Genomic DNA, 22,063 nt, shown 5'->3' on the forward strand with positions numbered 1-22,063 from the left:
AGTCTGACTTTCTTAAGAGAAGGAATTAATTGGCATGAATTATCCTTATAATTTTCCTTAAGGCATTTCTCAGACTAGGGGTCAGAGAGGTAACACAAGCAGAAAAACAACACTGTAGTACTAATTAAAGGAGATTGAGATTGGAGATCTGGGTGGCAGAGGCTACTGAAGTTTGTGGGAAAGAATATCAGGAGGAAGTTACACAGATGAAGAGCTCTGTAGATCCACAAAAGGGTTAGATTGAATGTTTGGGTAAACAATAATCTGAAAGTGTATGCAGTGAAATTGCACAAAGCCAGACCAAAAAAAAAAAAAAAAAGACATATAGTAGGAAAAAACAGCTATTGGGAGCTGTCCGCTAAAAAGTTCCAGGACCCACACAGGGCTAAGAGATCCATGAGTTTCAGCTTAGAGTGGAGAGACATTATTGACCACATTATTAATTCAGGAGAAACCTCAAAAGTGCTTTAGAGTAGTCAACTCTAACAAAGGTAAAAAATATGCTTCTACTGAATCAAATTGATCTGCACGCCACTGAAATGCCTAACAAAACATATCCTTCAATCTTTAAATGATGACAGCAAAATCCAGTCAATAATATAATATACCCCATGTTCAGTATCAAATCAAAAATGCTAGACATACAAAGAAGCAGGAAGATGTGACTCATAGACAAGAGAAACATCGAATCATAGGGAAAAAAGAGAGTAACTTCAAAGCAGTTACTGAAAATGTGCTCAGTGATTAAATGACAATGAAAATAGTGAGGAAGGTAACAGAAAATATAGAATTAAATGGGAATGACAGAACCAGAGAAATATAATCTGAAATGAAAAACTCATTGTATGGGTTTAGCAGAAGATAGAAGATGGCATAAGAAAAGACAATGAAGACATTGCAATATAAATTATCCAAACTAAAACATGGAGAGAAAAGGATACTGAAAAAGAAATTAAAAGAGACTCAGAGACCTGTTGGAATATACCAAGCAAGGTGGCATAGACGTTATTGAATTACAAGAAATGAAGCGGTACAGTAAAAAATATTCGAAGATATATAGTTAAAATATCTCCAAATTTGAAGAAAACTGTAAGCCACTGATCTGGGAAGGTCAGCGAGACTCAAAAAGAGTGAATATGATAAATTCCTCACCAACATATAATACATATATTATTAATCATATCGATGAAAACCAGTCATAAAGAGAAATCTTGAAATCCATTAGAGAGAAGAAAAGATGTATTTTTTTTTTCTGAAAGTCGGATTTGTATAGGACAGCAGGAACTGAGCTAAATACACTTACGCTTACAGATGAACACACCTTTCCTCCTGGTAGGTCTTTATTATGGTGGTTAATGTTGATCTAATTAAGAGTTGAGCTGGGTTTGAAGTTTGTTGCTGTGATCATCTTCAGTATGCCAGAGGTTCAGGTCTTTCTGGGCATACCTCTTATTTATGGTGAGGGCAAAATTTCCGGGGGGTTATTCTTAATGTTGGTTTCTGGCTTTGCTTTGGATCTTTCATTGGCGCTATTCCCCAGAAAGCAGCTTTGTAGTTTTATCCCACTGTTAGGTTTTACTTGATGCTCGGTAGCATGTTGGGGGTAAGTGAACTGGGGGCATTCTTTGTTGTTCTGATTAAGTCTCACTCTTCAGTAGATACTGTGAAACTGGGCTTTGGGATCCTGGCTTTCACAGGTCTATGTCTTCCTCATCTGGATGTAATAGTGGACCTATCATTTTTTCCTGCCAGAGGCCTCAGTGTAGATTTGTTTTTTCCTGTATTCCTTCTCCAGCTCCAGTGGATTTTCCCCTGTTCCCTCAAGTGCATAGGTTTCCCTGCCTTTATTCCTGTATATCAAGGCCTTTTCCCTTAATCAGATATAGGGAAGGTGGGTCTTGGTGGAGTTTCATTTGTGGGGTGCCACATCTCCAGATGCAGTAGGGTTCCACCAGTAATCTCAGGTTATAGTTTTTCTTGCCCTTCCCCTTACAGAAAAAGGGTATTGGAGACAGGGGAGATGATTCTAGGTAGAGTTTTAGCAGGCCTGCTGTTTTCTTCCTAGAGCCAACATAACTAGGAAGCTTCCTTGATTTTCACATAGCTTCCCTGTGAAAGCCTAGTGGCATTCCTGAACTGAAAATGTGTGAATCTCATATGTCTACAGGGACTTAACATTCTCATATTAGCCCATAATTGGCCTTTTAGGGATCAGTTGTTAATTACTAGTTAAATCTTCTTATTGAAATATATGATACCTATCAACATCTGTCCCAGGGAAGCAAATGCTCAAGTCCTGGGTCTTCCTGTGGGCACCTGTCTTTATTCAGATTTCTGATAAATTGTTTACCCTGAACCTCAGCTCTTTGATAAGTTTTATAAAAGTTGTTAATTTGCTGTTTTGTATTATGGTTCTCCAGAGAAACATAACCAGTAGGATGGAGATATATATACACATGTATACACATGTGTATTCATATACATACATACATACATACATACATACATACATGAGGAGCTATATTATAGGAATTGCTCATGAGACTGTGGAAGCCAAGAAGTCCTATGACTTGCTGCCAGCAAGCTGGAGAACCAGGAAGGCTGGTGGTGTGAATCAGTCCCAGTCTGAAGGCCCGAGAACGAGGAGCACTGATGTTTGTGGGCAGGAGAATTTTGATGTTCCAGCTCAAGCAAAGAGCAAATTCACCCTTCTTCTGCCATTTGTTCTATCCAGGGCCTCAATGAAGTGGATTATTCCTACCTACATTAGTGAGGGCTATCTTCTTTACTCAGTCTATCAGTTCAAATGCTAATATCCTCACAGATACACCCATAAATAATGTTTTACCAGATATCAACTTAGCCCAGTCCAAGGGACACATAAAGTTAACCACCACAAGTTTATATGATGTTTCTCTTATTCTAAAAGTGGGAATGATGCTCTTTACAGCATTCTGTACTCTGAATGGACGCTGGAAGCTGAACTCCACCCAACAGCTTTTACGTATCCTTCCAGGTATGAAAATTTGTTTTATTTATTGCTGCATTGGACATTTCTCTCAAATTTAGTGGCTTAAAACAATAACATTTATTATCTAATAATTTCAGTGGGGCAGGACTCTGAATATGGCTTAGTTGGGTGCCTCTGTTTTAGGTCTTGAAAAAGGTTGCAATCAAGGTGTCAGCTGGGGCTGTGGTCTCATATGAAAGTTCAATGAGTTCCTCATGAGGTTGTTGGTAGGGTTTGGTTCCTTATGGGTTTCTGACTTAACATCCTTCATTTCTCACTGGCAGAGAATGGGAGCAAGAATTAAGAGAGGGGGAAAGAGTGGGAGAAAGAATGCACACATGGTAGCAAGACTCAAGTTAGTCTTTTATTATTCTGATCTCTGAAGTAATGTCCTATTACTTTTGTCTATTCTATTATATGTGTGTCACTAGCTGTAGTACACAATCAAGAGGATAAGATAACACAAGGATAAGGATAACAGGTGCAGAGATAATTGGAGGCTATTTTAGAGGCTGCCTATCACAGAACAGAAGCAGGGAGATGATAAAGATATGAGCAGGTATCAATGAAACAAGACACAAAAAACAATAGAAAAAATTAATGAATTTGAAAGTTGGTTCATGAAGATTAATTAAATTGATAAATCTTTAACTGGATTTACCAAGAATAAAGAAACAGGCAGAAAACAAAAACAAATAAATGATATTGAGACCAAAAGTGGAGACATACCCAAAATTTGACTCACATTAAATGGATAATAAGGGGGTAACCTCTAATTTTATGCCAATAAATATTGCAATTTAGGTGAAATAGACAAATTCCTTGAATAACAGAAATTAGAAAATTGATGAAGAAGACATAGAAAATTTTAAAAATATACATCTGTATAGGCTTTGTAGCAAGGTTTCCTCTCATTACTGATATTGCCAAATTATTTCTTTTTTTCTCTGATTCATTGGCTAAAAGTTTGTAACTTGTATTGATCTTCTCAAAGCAGGAGGTTTTGATTCTACTGATTTTCTTTTTTCTTTGTTCATATTTTATTTCACTGATTTTTGCCTTTATCACTAATGCATCTTTTTATTTGCCTCTGATCTAACTTGTTCTTCTCTTTTAACTTCTTAAGATTGTATCTATTTTCAGTATCCAGTCTTTTTTTTAATTTTATTTATTTATTTATTTATTTATTTATTTATTTATTTTTTTAAGATTTTATTTATTTGCTAGAGAGAAAGACAGCCAGAGAGGGAACACAAGCAGGGGCAGAGGGAGAGGGAGAAGCAGACTCCCCGCGGAGCAGGGAGCCGGATGCGGGGCTCGATCCCAGCACCCTGGGACCATGACCTGAGCCGAAGGCAGACGCTTAAGGACTGAGCCACCCAGGCGCCCCCAGTCTTTTTTTTTAAAGATGTATTTATTTATTTTGGAGAGAGGGAGAGAGGGAGAGCATGAGCAGGAGGGTCAGAGGGAGAAGGAGAGAGAATCTCAAGCAGACTCCACAGAGCACAGAGCCTGAAGTGGGGCTCCTCTTGGTGCTCGCCACAGGGCTTGTTGCAAGGCTGGCTCTAGGGCTCCCTGCAGGGCTTGCTTTGGGGCTAGATCTCATGCCCCTGAGATCATGACCTGAGCTGAAACCAAGAGTCAGATGCCTAACTGACTTAGCCACCCAGGCACCCCTCCAGTATCCAGTCTTAAGGAGCATCCTCACACTGGGACATCCTATTTTCTTGGGAAAGGGAAAGAGCAAGAGAGCTGGTGGAAATATAAAATGGCCTGCTTTATTTTTATTCACATTTCAGTGCCTGAAGTAAATTTTATGGCTAAACTCTGCATTGATGGGATGGAGGGAAATATGCCTCCCATTGGAGGTGTTCTAAGTCATATGGCTGTGAATAAATAATCCTTTAAAAGAAACAGGAAATACAATCTCTGACAGAACTAAAGCCTCTAATAGTGCCACCATGGAATTAAAACTGCTTTTAGCATTTAAGAAGACACTTGAAGAAATTAATAGAGGTATTTGAGTGCTCTGTTTTCTTAACTTTTCTGTACACTTTGTCACGGTTGACTGTTAGCCTCTCCTTTGAAACTTCCTGTTTTCTTGTCTTCTCTGATTTTACATTCTTCACAATAATAATGTTCCTGCAATGTGTCCATAACTTCTCAACAGTTTTAGCTGTGTTTTGTCTTCTGGTTATGCTCTTCCTCCCACATCCCAAACACAGATGTTATATTTAAGGGTTTTTTTTTTTCTGAATATAAAAAAACATTTTAAATAATTTTTTCTACTTAAATAATACATGACTTACACAAATAATGCATGCTTAATGCAGAGTTTTTGAAAATTAGAGAAATACGCAGACATGCACACCCATAAAACACAAACTAAAATTACTTCTATTTTCTATATCTGTACACAGTTAAGGTTAGGTTAATTCCAAGTTTATGATTTATTTTAATGTATGTGGGCTCTTTTTTTTTATAAAGATTTTATTTATTTATTTCACAGAGAGAGACACAGCGAGAGAGGGAACACAAGCAGGGGTAGTGGGAGAGGGAGAAGAAGGCTTCCTGCTGAGCAGGGAGCCCGGTGTGGGGTTCAATCCCAGGACCCTGGGATCATGACCTGAACTGAAGACAGACGTTTAATGACTGAGCCACCCAGGCACCCTGAATGTGGGCTCTTTAATAAAAAAAAAAAAATCCATGTTATATATAACTTGCTTTTTCATATATCAATATAATTATTTTATGTACATAAACTATTTCTCAAATACGATATTGCATATCTATATGTTATTCAATTTTGATAGATTTTTCATAATTACTTACCAACTTATATTTGTGCATTTAGATAGTTTCCTGGTTGGATGTTGTTATAAATGACACTGCACCACACATTTTTTTTTACATGTCCTTGCTCATATACATATTTGTACTATCCCTGTACATACCATTATTCTAATTAATTGTAGGACACATTTTAAAATTTGACATACTTTTGAGGCATTTAGTATATGTAACCAATTCCTGTAAGAAGGTATCAACTAGTATATGATGATTTTTATATCTTTGTTTTTTTTACATTACATTTAAAAAAATTTTTTAGAAATCTAGGAAGCAAAACTTAATATCTCATTTTAATATATTTACTAAATATATTATTTATGTTTTATATTTGATAACAAATGATAGTGAACCTTTCTCCATATATAATTGTCCATTTATATTTTTTAATGATTTTTCTGTTTATTTTTCAAAATTCCATTGTTCACTGGACAGTTTTTATTTTCTTATAGGTGCAAAAACTTACAGGTATAAAAAAGTTTTTCCTTTTAGTTCAGGTTTTGAATTATAAAAGTGACATAAATTCATTAGAACTATTATAAAAATATTAAACTGTTTAAAATAATATCAGTAGTCTGGATTTCATGGAAAATATGACAGAATAAACCTGAATCTCAGGGACTTCCACCCCTAATGAAATGTAAAGGAAAATAGTTGGAAAAATGCCCTAATGGAATATAGAAATGGTTGGAAAATATTTCTAACAACTGCAAAAAATTTTAAAACATTTCAAAAGAACTTTAATTTCATGTCATAACTTTGAAAACAGGCAATCTATCTGAGTATTGGGACTAGAAATCCCAGCCTTCTGTAATTCTTCCCAAAATTTTCTAGGGAAATGAGTCATATCAACAGAATCATGAGAATTCTCCTTAACGTTAATGGGTAGGAAGGCAAACAGAAGTCAAGGAAAACATTTCAAAAACAAAAACAAAAAACTAAATTCCCTTAGAAAATCTGAAGAGAGATGGAAAAGGCCAATAAAGTTTGTCACATTACAGGAAACTGAACTAAATTTGAGGAAAGAGCCAAAACCAATTGGTATGGGATAGAGTATATTCCAGGATAAATTATTAAATAAAAATCTCAGGAGAGAAAACAAAGCCTGCATATCCAAAGGATATAGAGTTTAGCAGCAACTGTCTTCCCTTATGTTTCCATACCCCTAAGGCAATGCAAAAGGTGCTAAGACTCAAGAACGTGTTCGTTGATATAAAATGGGCAATGGGCAAATGTTGGGGCACCTGGGTGGCTCAGTCCTTAAGTGTCTGCCTTTGGCTCAGGTTGTGATCCCAGGATCTTGGGATCGAGCCTCGCATTGGGCTCCCTGCTCAGCGGGTAGTCTGCTTCTCCCTCTGACCCTCACCCCGCTTGTGCTCTCTCTCTTTCAAATAAATAAATAAAATCTTTAAAAAAATAATAAAAAAATAAAATGGGCAAATGTATGTGTAATTGAATTAGAAGAAGAAAGAAAATGAGACAGAAAGAATATTTGAAAGAATAATGGCCCCAGATTTCCCACATTTAATGAACAACAGAAATTTGCAGTTTATGGGGATACCAAATGAACATGAAGAAGAAACACCAAGAAGCCCATGTCATAAGACAAAATTCAGTAAACAAAAGTTCAAACCATACACTGGGAGAAAACCGTTGCAAAATATTTATCTGACAAAGCACATGCATCCAAACACATAATGAACTCCTGTGACTCAATAATAAGACAAAATATTTGAATAGACACCTCACAAGGAAGGCATAAGACAGGTAACCACATGAAAAGATGTTCGATATCTTTAATTGCCAGAACACTGCAAATAAAACAACAGTGAATGTTCTGCTAAGAACGCAGAAAGCTGTCATGAGTGTTTCTCCAACACTTCTAAAATCATCAAAATAGCTAGATAAACTACAAAATTACAACTTTCCTTGAACATATCAACAAGGTGAGTGTTTAGCATAACTAATAACCTGAAATCACAGGAGACGGAGGAGGCATTGATACGGGATGTAAGCATTTGCTTATCTAGGACAGATGTTAGATACTGTACAAGTTGGTAAGAAGATAGAACATTCTTTTCCCCTTACCACATAATGGCCCCATCCTAACTACAAAGTAATATGTGTGGATTTTGAGGCCTGTATGTTCTGTAGGAGTTACCGTAACAATTGAGCCACACCCTGATTTATTCACATCTGTGTTAATTCAGTCTTCTCATACTAAAGGCTTAGCAAAAGAAAAATTCTGCCAATTTCCAGGCATGAATGCTGTTACTTCAATTCTTCTTTCCTACACAAGATGCAACAAGAACAACAAAAGCAACAAGAAACACACAATTACATGACAGAAAAAGAAGCAAAATAAAAAACAACAAAACATAAAGAGACAAAATAATCAATAGAACCAGACTCAGGTATGAAATTTATATTGAACTTAGGTCATTGATTTTAGATTTCAAACTTTTGTATTTATTGAGACATGTTTAATGGCTCAGTATATGATCTGTCTCTGTGATTATTCTAAATATATTTGAAAAGAATATCTATTCTGCTGCTGGTTGTGGGAGTGTTCTATAAACCAATTAAGGGGGTGCCTGAGTGGCTCAGTCAGTTAAGCGTCTGCCCCTAATTACTGATTAAATGTCTCCTGTTTCTTTGCATGTCTGGTAATTTGATATCTGGATATTATGAGTTTCACATTATTAAATGCTGGATTTTGTTTTCCTTCTTCAAAGAATGTTTAACTTTTTTTTTTCTTTCTTTCAGGCTGTTGATGAGTATCCTGATCCTTTTCTTTTGTTAAGTTTTATTGAGCAGGTCGAATTATAATTAGCCACACTATTATGGTGTGTTTCTTTTTTTTTTCTTATAGTGTGTTTCTTTTGGGGTCTCTGTATGCTCTCCAAGTTGTCCCAAATTACTCTGCACTGTTGTTGAAAGAAACTGAAAATGCTCCAGCTCTGGATGAGCTCTTCTAATTGTTCATCTTACAGCTCCTCAGTTGTACTTTGCTCAGCTGCATGGAGTTTCACTTTGTGTATGCTCCACTTACTATTCATTAACTGAATCATAGGGTGGAAACCCTATGTAAATTTCTGCAGTTCTTTTTCTGTATAACAACCACCGTTTCTCCTGTACTGTGCCATGAGAATTGCATATACCTGATCTCCTTGAGCTCCTGTCTCAATTATTACAACTCAACAAGACTGCCATGCTCTGCCAGGGTTCTCCTCTTCACCACAGTCCAGGATGTTTCTTCAGCTCTAACATGGGCAAAATTATAGGGCTTACCTCATGTGTTTGTCCTTTCTCAAAGAACACAGTTTTCTGCTGCCTGTTATTTGTTCTTTGAAAATAACTATTATGGGGGCACCTGGGTGGCTCAGTCGGTTAAGCGTCTGCCTTCAGTTCAGGTCATGATCTCAGGGTCCTGGGATTGAGCCCTGCATCTGGCTCCCTGCTTGGCAGGGAGTCTGCTTCTCTCTCTCCCCCTGTCGCTCACCCACCTTGTGTGCTCTCTCTCTCTCTCTCAAAAAAATAAAATCTTAAAAAAAAAAGTAACTATTACATATATATTTCCCTAGGTTCTGGTTTCTTATTTTGCACTTCAGCTATGATAACAAAATGGCATTGTGTTGAATCTCATTCGCCTGATTCTTATCTATAATGGGTACAAATTTTTAAGCCAGTAGTTTTATCCCCTACCTCCTAAATTTTGATGAGTCTCTATTTCCTCGTCTAATGCTATGTATTTAGAGTTAGCTACTGTGAGATACTATTTGTTGTGAATGTAGATTATTTGTTTGCTTACATTGAGACAGGAGAAATTCATATTTTTTAATCCTATGTATACCACATATTATCAAAATAGCTCAAAGATTTCTGCTTCTTTAAGGCATCCTTCCCTGTTTTCTAGTATCATTACATGTATAGAAGCTCATTTTAATATCTTACTTGCAAAGAGAATTTTGGAGGTAATTTAGATGCCTAGACTCATAATACCCATAAAATATAAGCATCAAGTAATAAAATTAGTACCAAATCTATGTAACAATCTAAATCTGTATTTAGTACCCAGAATTTGTGATATTTATTACATAAAAAAGCATGGGCTGCATAGCACTTTATAGAGAAAAGTATAGTTTCAATAACAATTAAAGAGATGCAAATTACAACAATTTTTAGGTACAATTGTATTCCTATTATGCTGGCAAAACAAATGAAAGTAAATACCATATATTGATTTTTTTACTTCATTCAATTTATATGTTTCTTATGATACTTAAAATTTGGTATGCTCTTCTTTCTAGAGTTATATTGCACAATAAAATAAAATTGAACCAACAGAACAATCTGCATACTTTAAAACTACATTTTCCCTGTAGGAATATTCTCCCTGAAAAGTATTCTTCAAGAAGAAATTTTAAAGTAAATTAGGCAAAGCATTTATGGTCTCAATATCACTTTTAAAAAAGTTGTACATAAACTAAATATCCAACAAAAATATTATCTCTATGCAAAGTATACAAAATTAACATAATGGAATGCTGTGTATATTTAAAATGTTAATTCTGTACCCCATCTCAAAATATGGAAATGTTTATAGGAAATGCTAATTAGTGCAAAATACAAAGTATTATAGCCCCAGTGATGTTAAATCATTTATATATCTATATAAATATTATAATTCTTGTATTGTGTCTCAAAGATAAATAATCCATGGTCAATATTCAAAAGGTTCATCAGTTTACATAGTTTCCTAATGTTAAAGCTGGATATTATTTTCTACTAATTTTAATATAAGAAACTTGTATGCAAAAACTTAAGCTTTTTTAAAACAAATTTTGCTCAAATTTTCTCACATATATTTTAAGCAAAATGGCATGAATATTTAAACAACGGTTGCCTTTTTCAAATTTGTTATTTTGAAATACTACAAAATATATTTTTAAATTGCATAAAATTTCATGGAAAGAGGCAGAAGCAGGATATACATCTTAAGAATTCATCACACTGAACGGCTGTGTAAGAGAATCACTGTGGTTTCTCACAGACAATAGACTTTCTCTTGCAATTACCATCATTTTCCCCAGTTTCTGATTGTTTTCAAAACAATAACCATTTGGGCAGTGGTTAATTGTTTCTCTTCAAACATTTGACACATTCTTCATTGCTTTTAGTGGATGTGAGTCTTTTACTAAACCACAATTATAATTAAGACTGATGAAATCATTAGGCTTGTTGTAAACATTCAGTTTATCCAAATAGAGTTTGGCAACATTTTAAAGGTCTTCTGTCAGGTTCATTCAATGTTTAATTATTTGTTGTTGATGTTGAATTCCAGCATGATTGTTGTCATTTGTCATTACACTCTCTTGAACTAAGTCAACTAATTTTATTTATAATATTTCTGACCTACCTACATTTGAAGTAACCTCAAATATTACTTTTAGAAAGTGTTAATTCTTCTCTTCTATTATTAATATAGTGGATACCAAGAAATGTTATTCTTTACTTACTGGGTAAGTAAATAGGTATGTGCATTTGTTACAGACCGAGTCCAGGTGAGACAGAAATTAAAATAAAACGTCATCCCTCACCTCAAAGCTCTTATATTCTAGCGCTCTGATAGTGTCGTATGATAAAGTGCTATGAGAAGCCTAGAGAACTCTACATAAATTCCAATCAGGTTAAGGGCTTCTGAGACTTGCTTCTCTAACTTTTTATAGTAAATGTTGTGAAAATAGAATAGATGTTTTTTCACAATTAAATTTTGTGTTTGGAAGGTCCACTTGTCCCTTGTCTGATACCTGTTCCTTGTGAATCTTTAGGGATGCCACAAAAGATATGGAAACCTGCTAGGAAATGCTTTTTTATTAAATGCATGTGATAAGTAAACTGGCAGTTTTAACTTCAGAGGACTTTGCTTTAAAATACTTTAGACAGGCCAACTGGTCAGTTTTATGTCTACCATCCAGCTTCTGACATGTAAATACTGAAAGACTTTTGTTCTATATACTTTGAAGTAAAAAAAAGAAGAAAAATGATGGCAAACACTCTAACAAACATTCTGCTTCACCAAAGCTTGGGATATTTGGTGAATTTGAATGATTATTGAAGGTGTCACTTCTCACTACGGCTCTCAGCCAATGTTTGGATCTAATTTCACAAAGGGATGATAGCCTGGGGTGACATTCTGTAGTTTCATTTCATTGAGTGATCAGTTTTAAAAGTAAAATTAGATATTATTTAAAATAGTTTAAAATCTCTTTGAAGGATTAATTATTCCAAAGTACCCTCGATTGAAATAATTTTGCTATTTTACAGTTGCTCAAGACCTTTTCAAAGGCCTTGTCTAAAGAAATCAAATTATTTTGTTAATAAATTTACAAGAGCAGCAAAAAAATAAGTACTTTATATAACTTACTGTCAAATATTTCCTTTAAAAAAAAAAGACAGTAACATTATCTAAAACTTACTGTGGATTAGATAAGATGTTGGTGCACAATTGTGGCTACCCTTAAGATCACCTGGAGATTTTTTGAAAAAATACTGTTGCATATAACACAACCATAGAGCAATTAATCCAAATTTCCAGGGATAAGGCCCTGGCAAGGGTATTTTAAATTCAAGTATGGAAACCTCTTTGGTAAGAGTTAGCAGCTCCAGTCAGACTGCAGATGGCCACACTAATCCCTGGGTTTGTTGACAGAACTGGGAGAAATATAGTCTGTGAGATAGAGTTCCCTTTTAGGAGAAAATTCCAATCAGAGCTGTTAAAATTAAGTTCAAAATGCACATCATTAGCCACTGTATCATCTTGATCACTTCCTAAGGTGGGGAAATCAGTAGTTTTTGGTTCTGGTAAAGAACCAAGATAAGATTGTTTTAACATAATCACATTAAGAAAATTGAAGAGCTTATTGAAATTTAAAAGCCAAACATATATATGCACGAGGCTCCTGAAAATAAGCTCACTGAACTAAAAAATGCCCACTTACTTGCAGTCATTTTATCTACAACAAATTCCTTTTGAGATACTGGAGCTTTACATCCAGGCTCTTTGTATTAGAAATTTAACAAGAAGCCAGGGGAGTTGGGGACAGGGCACAGGAGAAATTATTTTATTAATATCCAATACTAAGTACAAAATTTTAGGACTTGTTTAGGTTGTCAGACAATCGGTAATAAAAATCTTTTGTAAATGAGTGATTCTTAGCAGTTGAATTATTTTTATATGGTCTTGGGCAAGATTAGTGCCCTATACTGCTTTTTCCAGTATTTTAAATGATTGAGAGTAAAGAAAAAAGCCTGAGTTCTATGGGGTATACAAATGGTAATAAGGTTTTCTTCCATTTTCTTATTCTGTAAAGGACCCAACTTATGAAAATCTGCATGATCGTTTGTAAAGAACATGGGCCTTGGGGGCAGACCAGCTTGTATTTTAATTGAACCCCTATTTTCTCGTAGTGTGATACACAGCAAGGTCCACACTTTGTAGTTTAACTTCATCAATTGTGGTGGTTTGTTTATAGCTGCCATTATTATTCCTGTTCTCCGTTCTCAACCCTTTAAATATCAGCAATCTTCAAAGTTTAATTTTTTTCCTCTCTCTCCACATTCTGCCTATTACATGCATGTGATTTCCTGGCTCCAGACAGTGTGTCTAAACTGGAGATAAGGCCATCACCTGATTATCGCCCCAATGTCTTTACTGACTTAAATATCTGATTATATCCTAGACACATCTCCCTAAGTCTCTTTCAGGCATCTTAAAGCTCAACATATCCAATACTAAATTTGTCACTGTTCTCCCAAAAGATTCTTTGTCATGTATTCCTACCTCAATGAACAATTCTTTTAATTTGATTCAACTTAAAAAATCTGAAAGAGAAAATTCTGCATATTCAGCCTCATCCATAATGTTTAATCAATCACCAACTTATGTCAGTCTTCCACCTAATATGTCTTTGAGTCTTTGATTGTATCCACTTGTACTCCATTCTTATCACCACTTTCTTAGTTTAATCATCTAAACCTTAATTTAGGTTAATTATTACAAAAGCCTTTGTAATGATTTTGCTATCTCTTGACTTGCAAAGCTTCATGGATTTTTACTCTGTAACCATAATTATCTTCTTAAACACAACTCTCTTCGTGTCATTTTTATGATCTACATCTTTTTTTTTTTTTTTTTAAAGATTTTATTTATTTGATAGAGAGAGACACAGTGAGAGAAGGAACACAAGCAGGGGGAGTGAGAGAGGGAGAAGCAGGCTTCCCGCCGAGCAGGGAGCCCGATGCGGGGCTCGATCCCAGGACTCCGGGATCATGACCTGAGCTGAAGGCAGACACTTAACGACTGAGCCACCCAAGCGCCCCTATGATCTACATCTTATAACAACTCTCTATGCAACTTCTTTTTAAGGTCTTCTTGTTCAGTAATCTAGTACTTTCTTTCATTTCTTGCCATTTTCCCCTTACATGACTTTAGCACATTAAACTTTCACCACTAGTACTTTCTTTTCTTTTTAAGATTTTATTTATTTATTTGAGAGAGAGAGCACGCACGAGCAGGGGGAGGGGCAGAGGGAGAAACAGTCTCCCCACTGAGCAGGGAGCCTCATGCGGGGCTCCATCCCAGGACCCTGGGATCATGACCTGAGCTGAAGGCAGATGCTTAACCGACTGAGCCACCCAGGCACCCCTTACCTCTAGGGCCCAAATCTCCGTTTCTGCTCCCCAAATTCACCTATATAAATATATATACATTTCAAACTTAGACTCACTCTTTACAACTGAACTTTCAATTTAAATACGGTAAAAATTAATGGAATATCTATTGTGGTTATCCTTCCTTGTATCAGTATTGTATTTAGATGTGTGGGATATGTGTGTGTGTGTGTGTGTGTGTGTGTGTGTGTGTACACATGCATGTTCATAAGTTTCTGGATAAAGACGAGATAAAGCTGCATCTGTATCCAGTTTAGATCACAAGAGCAAGCCTAATGCCATTATTGAGTGAGACTTCCAGGGTCTTGAAATCAGGGTGAGCATATTTTGAGCATATTTGTGGGAGGATTATAAGTAGTATGGTCAGAGGACAGAGTGTTAGATTACAAATGTTGTTAGTTTGCTTCCCAGCTCAACAAAAGGTGGAGTCGCCCCTTGAATTTGGATTGGCACTGTGACTAGTGTGATTTGACCAACAAAATATGGTAGAAAATGAAGTTATGTGAGTTCTGAACCTATGCTTAAAGAGGCCTTGGACCTTCCTCTTGCTGCTTTTTGGGCCCATAGGATGACACATGAATAAACAGGACAGCCTGCTGGAGAATTAGAGAACATGAGGAATACAAATAAACCATTGAAGCTGAACAGTGCAACCACCTCCACCACTCCAGGTGGGCCAGGAGCTGACTGCACAATCATGAGTGGAGCCATTCAAGATTAGTAAAAGAATCACCCAATTTAGCCTGTCCAAGTTCAAAAGAGAAGATCACATTACTCCTCTGGTCCAGCCTTTGCAAATGTTCTCATCTTACTCCAAGTAGCAGCCATGTTACCCAGGATCAAAGACTGATACTCTGTTATCTCTCTGTCTCATCCTTTTCTACTGGTATCCTTACCCCTTACTGTTCACATTGACTTCATTGATTACTCCCCAAACAGTCCAGATAAGCAAATCTTTACTCTAGCTACTGCCTTTTCCCCTAAAACTTTTCCCAGTAAACCACTTAACACATTCACCTGATCCAGGCTTTGCTTTAAATCTCACCTTCTCATTGTGGGCTACAGTGATAACTTTTACTTGAATCTGCAGCCTTTTCAGTGTCCCATTCCTATTCTACTTTTTTCTTTTTGCTCCACAGCATTATGACTTTCTAAGATAATATATAATTTATATATTACTATTATTTATGTTTTTCTACCCATCAAAGCATAAGTTCTACAAAGGCAGTGATCTTTGTTTGGCTCATAGAGGCATCTCATACAACCACGACAATATAAAATGCTCAGGACATATTTGTGGGAAAAAATGACTAAATTTATATAAAAGGACATCATTCTAGAGATTTTGTCATGTTTTAAAATATTCCTTAAACACTTTAATAGGTATAACACTAATTTAACAATTCAATGATTATTGGAGTTAAGCCTCACACTATTAGATATAATGCATGAATGAAAATCTTTTAAATGAATTTGTGTTTTAGAATAAATCCAATAAGGAAATGGGATGGATCAGAGGATATGAATATTTTAAAGTCACATTTTTTTCTAAATGCAAATATAATTAATGCTCAATACTAATCTCTTTTTAAAAAGTAAAAATTAGCAGAGGAGTAAATAAATGACATCAATAAATTGATGCTGTGACTCTGCTTTTAATTTCTCTACCAAATAATAAACCAAATGGAGTCATTCATATACATTTATGACATAAACGTATATGTTTATGTATATATACATATGACATAAACATGTATACAAACATCTTTGAGTACACTTATGTACTTTATAGGACCAATTTTTTATTAAATTCTGACATTTGCATTACATTGTGGGCAATTATGCCTGCATGTAATTTATGTTCCATAAAATAGGGAGCTGGGTTATAGTTGGGATTCTGCATTTCAGTAATATTTTTATTTATATACATTTAAGATAAGAAATTAACCTAGAGGTTAAAATTAATAATTTATTAAGTAACCTTTTAAAATGTTTTATGATTTTATAGGGGATATGCATTTCTCTTCAATTTGCATTGGTTACTTTTTTCTCTAGAAATAATGGGTTGAATAATAATACTTTAGCTTATTAATCAAAATATTAAAATATACATCCTATTAGAGGTTATCCTATCCTATTCTGTAATAGGACAAACATGAAAAAATTTTATTGTTCTTATTCTATAGTTTTGAGATTATATCGTATAGAGATTTTCCTTTTTACAGAAATCAAACAATTTTGTTCATCTTGACCTGTCTCCTAATTTTTGAGGCAGTGCTGGGAGGTGTTTATGTAAAAGAGCTAATTTTTCCCTGATGATTTGATTCACATTGATTTCTCTTCAAAAGCTCCTTTTGTAATTTTTGCCTGAAACATAAAATTAGCAATTCATTACGTGTTTTCTTGTTCTATGCTCCAGGCAAAATTATGAGTTCCCAAAAACTATCTGCGATTCTACTCTCCTTTCTATATATTTTTTCTTTTCTGTAGAAAGCCTCTGTCTCAGACACTTTAAAATCTTTCCCAAAAATGGTTCAGCAAGGTGTGAATTATTATAAAATAATTATTTTCCTCTTTCAATATTCACTGTTTTAACTTTTTTTCTGATTTGGCAGTAAAAGGTCCTGTTGCCTAAAACAAATGAACACAAACAAATAAGCCTGCATTTTTAAGTGATCTTAAAATCATAAGATAGAACTTAACTGTTATTCCTTTCTCCATAAACCCAGATCTACAGTCAAGTGTTTTTAGATAGGAGTTTAGGTTAGGGTACACCCGTCACCTGAAAGTAAGTTCATAGAGAAAAAAGATTGCTTTTCTGCCATTGTGTGACCTGTAGTACCTCATGCAGTGTAGATATAGGTCAGGAGCCTGAGAGGTGGACACAGATATTGATGAATATTATTTTATTTCTGTGGATTAGGTTTATCAGACAGAATATATCTTCTTTTTCAGATAAAGTAATTCTAGACATTTCCCTATGTTCATATGCCAATAAAAGTTCAGATATTTGGATAAACTATTTTTATACAATTCTGACAATCATACACTGTACTTAAGAGTTTCTAAAATAATGTAAACTATTAGTTCTGTCTGCATTCAATTTGAACAGGAAAAAGTAACTGAATTGAGAAAGATTGTTGATCTTCATATAATTTTTTTTTACCAAAATGATACTTTTTTTTTAAGTATTTATTTTTTTGAGAAAGAGACAGATAGTGACAGAGATAGCAAGAGAGAACACAAGTGGGGAGGAGAGGGAGAAGCAGGCTCCCACTGAGCAGGGAGCCTGACCTGGGGCTAGATCCCAGGAGCCTGGGATCATGACCTGAGCCAAAGGCAGATGCCTAACTGCCTGAGCCACCCAGGTGGCCCAGCAATACTGTTTTTTTATTTTTTTTTTAATTTTTATTTATTTTTAATTTTTTAATTTTTTTAGATGAGAATGTTTTTATTTTATTTTATTTTATCTTATTATTACGTTAATCACCATACATTACATCATTAGTTTTTGATGTAGTGTTCCATGATTCATTGTTTGCGTATAACAGTGCTCCATTCAGTACGTGCCCTCTTTATTTTTTTTTTTCAGTTCTATGCAGTGCTTTTAATTTTTTTTTTATTCTTATGTTAATCCCCATACATTACATCGTTAGTTTTAGATATAGTGTTCCATGATTCATTGTTTGGGCATAACACCCAGTGCTCCATGCAGAACGTGTCCTCCTCAATACCCATCACCAGGCTAACCCATTCTCCCACCCCCCTCCCCTCTAGAACCCTCAGTTTGTTTTTCAGAGTCCATCGTCTCTCATGGTTCTTCTCCCCCTCCGATTTCCCCCCCTTCATTCTTCCCCTCCTGCTACATTCTTCTTCTTCTTTTTTTCTTTCTTAACGTATATTGCATTATTTGTTTCAGAGGTACAGATCTGAGATTCAACAGTCTTGCACAATTCACAGCGCTTACCAGAGCACATACCCTCCCCAGTGTCCATCACCCAGTCACCCCATCCCTCCCACCCCACCCCCCACTCCAGCAACCCTCAGTTTGTTTCCTGAGATTAAGAATTCCTCATATCAGTGAGGTCATATGATACATGTCTTTCTCTGTTTGACTTATTTCACTCAGCATAATACCCTCCAGTTCCATCCACATCGTTGCAAATGGCAAGATCTCATTCCTTTTGATGGCTGCATAATATTCCATTGTATATATATACCACATCTTCTTTATCCATTCATCTGTTGATGGACATCTTGGCTCTTTCCACAGTTTGGCTATTGTGGACATTGCTGCTATAAACATCGGGGTAGTACGTGCCCTCTTTAATACCCATCACCAGGCTAACCCATCCCCCACCCCCCTCCCCTCTAGAACCCTCAGTTTGTTTCTCAGAGTCCATAGTCTCTCATGGTTCATCTCCCCCTCCGATTTCCCCCCCTTCATTTTTCCCTTCCTGCTATCTTCTTTTTTTTTTTTTTTTTAACATATAATGTATTATTTGTTTCAGAGGTACAGGTCTATGATTCAACAGTCTTACACAATTCACAGCACTCACCATAGCACATACCCTCCCCAATGTCTATCACCCAGCCACCCCATCCCTCCCACCCTGTTTTTTTAAAGGCATTCTAGTTTCTTCCCATTGATTTATAAGGTCTACATCTTTTCTCAAAACTAGGTGAGTTTGTGAATGCTTCAACCAATAGATTATGGCAGGTTTAATGCTATATTACTTCTGAGGTTAGGTCATAAAAGGCCATACAAAAAAATAAAATAAGTAAAATAAAAGGCCATACAGCTCCCAGCTGATTTACTCAGGACTCTAACCTTGGGGAAAGTCAGTTACCATGTACAAAGCCCTTTATCCTAAGACAGCATGCTAGTCAGAAAACCAGGCAAGCAGCCTTCTATCCATCTGCAGACTGGATTGTTTAGACCAGCCCATCTATCTGCTGAATACCAATGAGTGATCTCAATCTGTGCCATAAGCAACAGAAGCAACTCAGCCCTGCCCAAATTCATGACCTATAGAATCTGGGAGGTAATTTAGAATGGCTGTTGTTTTAAGCCTTTAAGTTTGTGGTAGTTTTGTTTGTTTTTTAGCATTCTTATATATAACATATATAACTGAAACAGCTTTCAAAATGAAAAAACTCAAAAAAAAAAAACAAAAACTCAATGAGTTTCAAAGAATTGTGATATAAAAATCTCTGTGCCAAACCAAGGAATATAATATAGGCATGTATAAAGTGGACCCAGGCAATATGAAGTGCAAAACAAAACATAAGCCAAGGACTCAGAGAAGAATATTTTAAAAACAAACAAAACAAAATAGTTATAAATGATATGATGAACATACTGGATAAATTTAATAAGAATAAGAAAGGGTGTTATAATACTATATATTTAAAAAGTAATTACAGTCCGCCATCTTCCTGACCTTATTTCCCTTATCCTCTCAATGTTTCTTAGGTATATTCTTTTTTTCTTTTTTTTTTAAGATTTTATTTATTTGACAGAGAGAGACACAGCGAGAGAGGGAACACAAGCAGGGGGAGTGGGATAGGGAGAAGCAGGCTCCCGGCTGAGCAGGGAGCCCAATGTGGGGCTCGATCCCAGGACCCTGAGATAGTAACCTGAGCCAAAGGCAGATGCTTAATGACTGAGCCACCCAGGTGCCCCTTTCTTAGGTATAGTCTTTTGAGAAACGATATCTTATAACAATGGACTATATTATATTCTTCATAGGGAAAAAAAAAATCTACTCTATATGTTTTTCTGAAGTGAAAAATGTATGTATATACACACACACATATATATATGTAGTCTATGTACTATTTAATAAAATGAATGTTAATTATGTTTCTAAGTCCCTTATTTAGAATCACTTTGTTTTATCTGATATTCATAGAAAAGTTTGAAAAATTGAAATATTATTAATTATAATAGTGCGTGACCACTGTGGTATTTTTTTAAATGTGTTTATCATAACACCTTCTTCAATATATTTTTGTCACAACTTTGAAGCTGGAGATTAATTTTTTAATTTATTTTTTAAAAATTTTTAAAGATTATTTATTTATTATTTATTTATCTATCTATCTGTCTATCTATCTATCTATCTATCTATCTATCTATCTATCTATCAGAGAGAGAGAGGGAGAGCACAAGCAGGGGAGTGGCAGGCAGAAGGAGAGGGAGAAGCAGGCTCCCTGCTGAGCAAGGATGCAGATGTGGGACTCAGTCCCAGAACCCTGGGATCATGACCTGAGTGGAAGGCAGATGCTTAACTGACTGAGCCTCTCCAGTGTCCCTGAAGCTGGAAATTTAGATCATTTAGTTTATGGAAATAACCAGAGAAAGCCAGTCCTTATTGTCAAATCTATCAGCCAAATCATTCCATTAGGAATAAAAGTCTGACTTCGTTTTTCAATTCAAATTAGCATGTTAATATGCATTTCAGTCCCATCCCCCACCTCTAACCCCTGAACTCCAAGATAAAAAGATGGATGAAGCATGGAGACCCCTCCATCTTCACTGTTTCTTAGGATGTTCTGGTTTTTTTTTTTTTTATTTCAAATGACTCATTCTTAGAGGTCACTCATTCTTTGATAAGAGGGAGATGGAAAAGTTAAAAGTTTCAAAATATTCCTCTGATAAGCATCCAGATGTTTTCACACCCTGAGGCAATGCATTGTTTTGTGGGTATGGGAGAAGGTAGCTTGTGAAAAGTGAGATGGAAACATGTTAGCCTGATAGCTCTGGAGTTGTTGGCACATTCACAAGCAGATCAGTTTTAGAAAGGAACACATTTGTAAGTTGAAAATCCATAAGGTGATTTGCTTAAAACACCCTCCTACCCACCCACTCCTTTGAAAATCCTGATATAAATCCAAGTTTATAAACCTTTTATTTAAAGAACACTGATTTAGAAAATAACCAACACTGTAGGGTTTATATTGAGTCTGGGTCCTACTTAATGGCATATAGATAGTAAACTTTACTGTTATGATTTAATTTATATTGATGTTTATGTTTTATTTATATTATTAGTATTATTTGCTGTTTGGACTTTACTCCAAATTCCACTGTCTGTTGTTACTTATTACTTACTAACACCATCACTGTGGGAATGAGTACTGAATAATGTGGAAGTGCCTGTTATAAATTCCCCGACCATGGAGGATTAGCTGTCATCAACAGGCCTATGATGCCAACATCTGACAACAATTTTCATGCTTTATCAACATTACTTAATTTGTTGTAACATATTAATAAAAATTAAGATTATATAATTTTATTAAAAGTAATTCCATGTTTTTTGAAGTATATACTATCAGTTCCTTCACAGTGCTTTTTCATTCCTTAAGGCCATGTGACCAGTCTCAGCTTCATTATGTAAAAAGAGCTCAGTCATTTACTCATCATATTTCCACTGTTATTTTCTGTAATTGCTCATGTATAACTCA

This window comes from Halichoerus grypus, chromosome 9 (genome assembly GCF_964656455.1).
Source record: "Halichoerus grypus chromosome 9, mHalGry1.hap1.1, whole genome shotgun sequence".
Taxonomy (NCBI): domain Eukaryota; kingdom Metazoa; phylum Chordata; class Mammalia; order Carnivora; family Phocidae; genus Halichoerus; species Halichoerus grypus.